The sequence below is a fragment of the Engystomops pustulosus genome, chromosome 1 (genome assembly GCF_040894005.1).
Source record: "Engystomops pustulosus chromosome 1, aEngPut4.maternal, whole genome shotgun sequence".
NCBI lineage: Eukaryota > Metazoa > Chordata > Amphibia > Anura > Leptodactylidae > Engystomops > Engystomops pustulosus.
Genome location: NC_092411.1, coordinates 59,723,198 through 59,732,519, shown reverse-complemented (window position 1 = coordinate 59,732,519; position 9,322 = coordinate 59,723,198).

Below are 9,322 nucleotides of genomic sequence, written 5' to 3'. Positions count from 1 at the left end.
CTTCGGCCTTTGCTATGGATATGTGCGCCACTAAGCGCAGAACACAGCGGTCGCAAGTCTCACTACAAATTGCTCAGAATTGGCAAGTACATGCACTGCAGAAACTACAGCCACCAGCAGATCAACCAGAAATCAAATATATAGAACGCTACTGTAGGCTTCAAGAAGCTGTTTGTATTCTCCTATGGCTATTTTCTAGCCAAGTATCAAAGGAAGCACACTACTATGCCAGATGAGATGACACTGAGTTATTGCCTAATAGAAATCCAACCCCTACTGAATTTTGCCACTTCGGCCTTTGCTATGGATATGTGCGCCACTAAGCGCAGAACACAGCGGTCGCAAGTCTCACTACAAATTGCTCAGAATTGGCAAGTACATGCACTGCAGAAACTACAGCCACCAGCAGATCAACCAGAAATCAAATATATAGAACGCTACTGTAGGCTTCAAGAAGCTGTTTGTATTCTCCTATGGCTATTTTCTAGCCAAGTATCAAAGGAAGCACACTACTATGCCAGATGAGATGACACTGAGTTATTGCCTAATAGAAATCCAACCCCTACTGAATTTTGCCACTTCGGCCTTTGCTATGGATATGTGCGCCACTAAGCGCAGAACACAGCGGTCGCAAGTCTCACTACAAATTGCTCAGAATTGGCAAGTACATGCACTGCAGAAACTACAGCCACCAGCAGATCAACCAGAAATCAAATATATAGAACGCTACTGTAGGCTTCAAGAAGCTGTTTGTATTCTCCTATGGCTATTTTCTAGCCAAGTATCAAAGGAAGCACACTACTATGCCAGATGAGATGACACTGAGTTATTGCCTAATAGAAATCCAACCCCTACTGAATTTTGCCACTTCGGCCTTTGCTATGGATATGTGCGCCACTAAGCGCAGAACACAGCGGTCGCAAGTCTCACTACAAATTGCTCAGAATTGGCAAGTACATGCACTGCAGAAACTACAGCCACCAGCAGATCAACCAGAAATCAAATATATAGAACGCTACTGTAGGCTTCAAGAAGCTGTTTGTATTCTCCTATGGCTATTTTCTAGCCAAGTATCAAAGGAAGCACACTACTATGCCAGATGAGATGACACTGAGTTATTGCCTAATAGAAATCCAACCCCTACTGAATTTTGCCACTTCGGCCTTTGCTATGGATATGTGCGCCACTAAGCGCAGAACACAGCGGTCGCAAGTCTCACTACAAATTGCTCAGAATTGGCAAGTACATGCACTGCAGAAACTACAGCCACCAGCAGATCAACCAGAAATCAAATATATAGAACGCTACTGTAGGCTTCAAGAAGCTGTTTGTATTCTCCTATGGCTATTTTCTAGCCAAGTATCAAAGGAAGCACACTACTATGCCAGATGAGATGACACTGAGTTATTGCCTAATAGAAATCCAACCCCTACTGAATTTTCCCACTTCGGTCTTTGCTATGGATATGTGTGCCACTAAGAGCTAAACACAACGGTAGCAAGTCCCCCTGCTAATTCCTCACAAAATGGTAAAAGATGCAAATTAAAATAAAAAAAGTAGAACGTTATTGTAGCCCTAAGAAGGGCTGTTGGGTTCTTTGAGAATCACTCCTGCCTAACAGTAAGCTAATAGAACACCCTAACGCTTTCCCTGACCAGCAGCAGCTCTCTCCCTAGCGGCATCCAGAGACAGAATGATCCGAGCAGCGCGGCCAGCGGCTAGTCTATCCCAGGGTCACCTGATCTGGCCAGCCAACCACTGCTATCGACGTGTAAGGGTACCACGTCATGCTGGGTGGAGTGCAGAGTCTCCTGGCTTGTGATTGGCTCTGTTTCTGGCCGCCAAAAAGCAAAACGGCGGGAGCTGCCATTTTCTCGAGCGGGCGAAGTATTCGTCCGAGTAACGAGCAGTTTCGAGTACCCTAATGCTCGACCGAGCATCAAGCTCGGACGAGCATGTTCGCTCATCTCTATGCAGAACCTTTTTACAAACTTTGCATTAATCAATAGTAAAATTTTTAAACATGAGAACACTATATTTGGTTATTTCACATTTCCTAGTGCAAGATCCTAAGATGGGTGTTATTCAAGGCGAAGATAAGGGATTGGAAAATAAAAGGTAACAAAAAGTATATTCGGTCAAATTCATGTTTGAGCCATTAGGAAAGCAATTGGAAATTTAGAAACAGCATGTTCTAGATTTTTAGTCGATATTAAGAGGCTCAATGGAACAGAGGCACTAATATTGATATAATATTTATTGGCAGCTTTAAGGGGCTCTTCTAGCCAGAAACCACTATCACCTAAACACTTGACATGCCCCCCAACAATCCACAAAGCCAGGATATTCACTGTTCCCTGCAGCTGAAAGACCACTGTAACCAATGCGCAAATTAAATTGAATGGAATGCATGGCAAGATTTTGGCATTGACTACAATACCCAAAGTGAGTGTTCTACCGGTGAATAGGTGCTTACTCTTTTTTATCACTATACCTCTTAGAATGGTTACTGATTTAAAGAAATGTCAGCTGAATTAATCTATTTCAGTGGGAGGAGCTGCTAAGATAGTTTATCAGTGTTTTGCCTGTTACTTTGGAAAAAGAACAGTATGTTGATTTTTCACTTGCCTAATCCTTTGTTTTTCAGAAAAAAGCTGCTCCAAAGGAATTTAGCAAGTGATTTAACCTGGCCATACATATTCGATAAAGCTGGTGGATGGATGAACAGCCATCAAATAAATTACTTGATACATGCACATTTTAGTCCATATTGGATGTCACGGTTAGTTAAACTGACGTTATGGGTCTAATGATTCTAAGAGTAATGAGAGAGATCCTTCAGAGAGTGTATTGCAAAGGTATATCATGAATGAAAGATCCCAAGTCTCCCTGCCTACTGTTGGCTAAACTTACTAAATTTTTACAACTTTAGTACTATGTTCATTTTTACTCTCACAAGTTTTAGCATAGCTGAATATATTGGCCAACAGCTATCTATGCAGTATGTGTTGTGATATTTATTACAAATTTGTCAACAAATTTGCTAGATCTTGACGTTATTTCTAATGGTTTTCTGAAACACTTATCACACATATGATTCTCCATAATATTACTGCAAATTGTCATCAATAGATCATTTCTGAAAAATATTATTATTCTATTAGTATTATTATACTATTCAAGTGATATTGACCTTAAAATCCAACTTCAACATTGATATTGGCTATGAGCCATTCCAAATGATGTCATTGGTAACGGATCTAAAGGAATGTTTTTTTTGGAAACCAATTTTTGGAGCCAATTACAAAGGGATTAAAAATGATATGAGATTTTCATGTTATAACTGATGTCCATTATTAATATATCATAGTGAATTATTAAATTATATAGAATGTATGAAATGCATAGCTTTATACCATGAGTTCTTACATTGGTACTATTACTTGCTTTAGTATGGATCATACTAAAGGATCATACAAAAGGATTTTCTGGCACGTTATAACCATCTTTTTGTTAAGATCTGCGTTTTCACATTTTGTCTTTTCAGCAAAGAACAACTAAGCTCTTATTATATTGAAGAATATATTGAAGAACTATTATGTAGGAAAGGATAACTTTTATCTTCCCACTGCTGCTGCATACAAAAGATTCAGGCGCTTATAATAACATTATCCTTACTAGTCACATTCATTGTACTTTACCTAACTCAAGAAGAATTTCTTCTTAAACTCATGACTGTCATTTTAAAGCAAATATTTCTTAACTTATACACTTTGTGTGAACAGTGCTAAGTAGACAAAATGATATGTTGATAAAAAAAGAAATAAAAATGGAAACATATAGCTGTATACCTAAACATATTACATTGGGGGATGGGGCCATAACACAGAAAACAATGTAATGAGTATTAGGCGCTAAACACATGAAAGAACAGTTGAATAAAAAATACACAAAATCATGGGTAAAGTAGCAAAAAAAACTATCTTTATTAATCACTATAAATACATAGAAGCAGACACTGATCGGAAAAAAAACTAAGAATAAAATCACTTAAAAAGCAAGCGAATACGGCCTAGCTGTTCCCTAAAACTACAGACACCGGGGGACAGTGGCACCTGATAATGCCAGAACCCTGTCACTCCGTACGACCCTGCTCCGAACACTATCCAGAAAAAATACAGATGCAAATGCAATACATGTCATGCAAGAGCAGGTAAGAGCAGGCTAGTGGCGGCTGAAAAAGCACTCAAAAGTGGATTACCAATAATAATATGTACGGACAGCCGAAAGGCATGTATGGGTCTCAAAGCCTATATGATAGAATCCACAATTCGCCAGGCGCCTGAATAAAGTAGAAGTAGTGGAATCTACCATACTCCCCAGATGGGGGAACCGATAGGAATGGTGAACCTGCTGCAAAAGATATACAAAATGATAGTTACCATGAAGCCTGGACAGTGAAAGAAACAGGGCCGTAAAAAACAGCCCACGCGTATCGCCGCCCACCATAGCTTCCTCAGGTATGCATACCTAAACATGTCTGCATGTGACTCAATGCATCAATGTATAGACATTGGCCCAAGTATATTATAGTGCCTGCGACAGCTTTTTGTCCACATTTGCACTTAAAAAAAGTGTCTTTGGGGCTTGCACATGTATTTGTTATGTTCTTGCACCATAATTGTGTCTCGGTTGCATTGAATCTGACATTTTTTAAAACTGTGCATGGACACAAACACCCCAAACATCACGGTGGCCATCTTGGAAGTGGGCAAAATTGCCCTATCCTCATAGATCGCCTTTTTAACATATCCTTTAAACCACACATGATTAATTTCTTTTAACAAGGTAAATCAGGGTGACCCTTTTGTTGATGCAAGACACTTATAGCTGAAACCATATAATTTCAACAGCCAATTGAGTCCAATATATCTAGAGGATCTGGCCTCATGTAATATCCGGCTAAAGACCACACAAATCTAGGCCAGTTACTGTATGGCATAAAATTGTGCTATAACCTGTGCCAATTCCTGGCTTGTACGCCAAAAAACTGATAAATCCCCCTCCATTGAATCACATGTACAAAATTACATTGGGATACCAATCTGTATTGTTCCAAGTTTTTCATAGACAAATCCAGGTTTGATTTTAAATGGAGATGGATAGATAATTTTGACATTTATAAAGTACTATAGTAAACACAGCAAATCAATCATAGCACTGTAGAAGAAATGTAAGGCTGTTGAGGAATACAATACTTGCTCATGAATCACCTTTTGACCTACATACCACACTTTACAATTCACTATGCATAATCTGACAAGGATATGTGCATGGTAATGAATTCATTAGGGAAACTTCAATAATATCTGACTTTGATGAATCACATAGGATTCTGGATGTTAATGTTCAGTATAAAAGTCTAATGGCTTATGAATAAAAAAGGTCTACACCAGTGTATTATACAAGATCTACATAAAAGCAAAGTGCAAAAGTGTCAACAAAGTATGCTGATGAACTTTGCTGGTAAAAAATGTATACATGTTCTTTAGCTATAGCGTTTTCTTTTCCTGATCATAGATAACTATGGTATATAGACTCAATTTTATTAATATAGTAGATTCCATTGACTTTAATGTTATAGCACATGTGTGGCTGCTTTACTGCCAAGAATTTAAACTGGACACCTGTGCTGTAGGCTGGAGAGGAAAACTAATTAAAGTAATTTAACAATTCTCATCTAATCTAACTTTACAACAGTAGAAGGCACAAGTACCTAAATGCAAAGCCTTGTTGATGCTACATTGGAACAAATGGGTTATTAGAAGAACACTGCATTGAAAGAGGGAAACTTGGAACTACCTTTCTCATGATCAGTGTATAAACACTTATTGTATATTATCAAGTATAATCTGACCTGAGTATAAGCCGAGGTATGTAATTTTACCACCAAAAACTGGGAAAAATTATTGACTTGAATATAAGCTGAGGGTGGGAAATGCATTTAACACAGCCTCCCAGTATATAGCCAGAGAGCTCCCTGTAGTATATAGCCACCCCCCTGTATTATATAGCCAGCCCTCTGTAGTATATAGCTAGGCAGCCGACTTTATTATATAGCTAGACCTTTTAGTATATAGCCAGCCCCCCTTGAGTATATAGCCAGACAGCGCCCTATGATATGTAGCCAGCCCCCTGTAGTATATAGCCAGCCCCTTTTAGAATAGAATAGAATAGAATGCTTTATTGTCCCCTTAGGGGAAATTAACTTTGTCACAACGACAACAGCAACACCTCCATTCATGATCACAATTATACATATACAAACAAGTAAGATACAACATACATATGCATATAGATAATAACAGTTATTTTAAAAGAATCAGTAAAAAGTATAAAAAAGAAGAAAAACACCATGGTTACGGATATTAATTACTTGCCCATGTTAACTAATGCAATTGCCCTAGGTATAAAGGAGTTTTTTAAACGATTCGTTCTACATTTCATATGCAGAAACCGATCACTAAATGTACTACGTTGACCCATCAGTGTGTTATGTAATGGGTTTTTCTCATTACCTACAATGGACTTAAATTTGGAGAGCATACGTGCACACAAGATTGACTCCCAATCCTCTGTCTTAGTGCCAACAATTGAGTTCACCTTCCTAACCAATTTCTTAAATTTGTTTAAGTCAGTCGTGCGAGCATTATTTCCCCAACATACCACCGCATAAAATAGAACACTTGCAATTACAGACTGGTAAAAGGACATCAACATCCTACGATCCACATCAAAAGACCTAAGAGATCTTAAAAAGTACAGTCTCCCGGTCGTCTTTTTATACAATTCCTCTGAATTTATATGCCACAATAACTTATCATCCAGATAGACACCCAGATACTTGTAGTTGGTGACGCGTTCTACTGCGACACCCCTAATCTTCGTAGGCTCACCATCAGTATCACGTTCTTTTCAGAAACTGATTACCATTTCCTTGGTCTTAGATAGATTCAATTCCAAGCCATTTGTGTCGCACCACTCCGAGAACACGTCAATGGTCGACCAATATTCAGACAGATCTCCCTCTTTTATGCACCCTATTATCGCAGTGTCATCCGAATACTTCTGCAAGAAACACTCACTTCTATTTTTGTTAAAGTCTGCAGTGTAGATGGTGAATAGAAACGGGGCAAGAACAGTCCCCTGTGGGGCTCCAATGTTACTCACAACCACATCCGACACCGTGTTTCCAATTTTCACCTTCTGCGGTCTTAATATCAGATAATTAAAGATCCACTGAATTAGGCCAGAACCAACCCCCATTTTACCCAATTTCTGACATAAACGTTTCGGGATAATCCTATTAAAAGCACTCCCAAAGTCGAAGAACATTATCCTGATCTCAGACCCCGGCTCGTCCAGATGCATGTATACCCTGTGGAGCAAATAAAGAATCGCATCCTCCACACCCAGACGTGGTTGGTATGCGAATTGTATAGGGTCAAGAAACGGTCCAACTACTTCAGCAAGATGTCTCAAAATAAAACGCTCAAAAACCTTCATAATTATTGGTGTTAACGCTATCGGGCGGTAGTCATTTGGTTCTCTCGGAGCCCTGACCTTTTGTACCGGAATAATACACAACGTCTTCCATAACGTAGGAACCACAGCAGCTGAAATACTACGATTAAACAGTTCACAGAAAACAGGGCCAAGTTCCCCAGAGCACATTCGAAGGATCTTCGCGCTTACGCAGTCCGGACCTGACGACTTTCTAACCTTTAATTTCTTTAGTTCACATATTACATCCTCTGCCAAAATTGAGAAACCAACATCTTTATTGGCCATACTTCCCAATCTAACATCCTCCTTGTCAGTGTCCCCATCACAATCGGTACATGGGTTCCCTTCCCCTGTACTAAACCGATTAAAAAAGGAGTTCAAGGCATTCGCATTATCTCTATCCCCTGAAAAGCCACCCATCTTTGCTTGCATCCCTGTTATTAATTTCATACCCTTCCAGACCTCACTGACCTGGTTGGCAGCCCATTTGCCTTCCAGTTTCTCTTTATATCTATTTTTTTAGTATATAACTAGCCCCATTTAGTATATAGCCAGCCAGTCCCCTTTAGCATATAGACAGCCACCTCCATTTAGTATATAGCCATCCCCCTTTATTATATAGCCGGCCAGTCCCCTTTAGTATATAGCCTGCCAGTCACCTTTAGTATAACGCCAGCCACCTTTAGTATATAGCCAGCCCCCTTTATTATATAGTCAACCCCCTTTAGTATATAGCCTGTCAGTCTCCTTTACTATATAGCCTGCCAGCCCTCTTTACTATATAGCCATCCACCCCCTTTAGTATATAGCCAGCTCCGTTAGTATATAGCTAGCCCCAGGGTAGTTTATAGCCAGCCCTCTGTAGTATATAGCCAACCATTCCCCTGTAGTATATAGCCAGGCATCCCATTTTATTATATAGCTAGCCCCCTTAGTATATAGCCAGTCCCCTTTAGTATATAGCCAGTCCCCTATGGTATATAGCCAGCCCACTGTAGTATATAGCCAGCCCCTTCTAGTATATAGCCAGCCCCCTTTAGTACATAGCCTGCCAGACCCCTTTAGTATATAGCTAGTTCCCTTTAGCATATAGCCTGCCAACCCCTCTAGTATATAGCCATCCCCCTTTAGTATATAGCCAGCCAGTCCCCTTTAGTATATATCCAGCCATCCCCCTTTAGTATATAGCCAGCCCCCTTTAGTATATAGCCAGCCCCCTTTAGTATATAGCTGGCCAGTCCCCTTTAGTACATAGTCAGTCCCCTTTAGTATATAGTCAGCCCTCTTTAGTATATAGTCAACCCTCTTTAGTATATAGCCTGCCATTCCCCTATAGTATACAGCCTGCTAGTCACCTTTAGTATATAGCCAGCCCCCTTTACTATATATACATCCCCCTTTAGTATATAGCCCGCCCCTTTAGTATATAGCCATCCCCAGTGTAGTATATAGCTAGCCCCCAGGTTGCGCAGCACAAAAAAATAACTAAGTACTCACCATCAGCGCCTGATGTCATAGCTGCACGGTCCTGTCACTGCCGACGGTGCAAGAGAAGACCTGCAGGGGCCACTGGAAAGGTGAGTTTTGATTTTTTTTCTTGACTCGAGTATAACGCAAGTTTGAGTTTTTCAGCACATTTTTTTTATAAACCTATAGCTACACTGTATATAAATTGTATGTTGTGTCACGGCAAAATTATTTTAAGGATAATAGAAAAAAGGAGATGAGTAGTAGTCAAGAGGTTGGCAAAGACTTC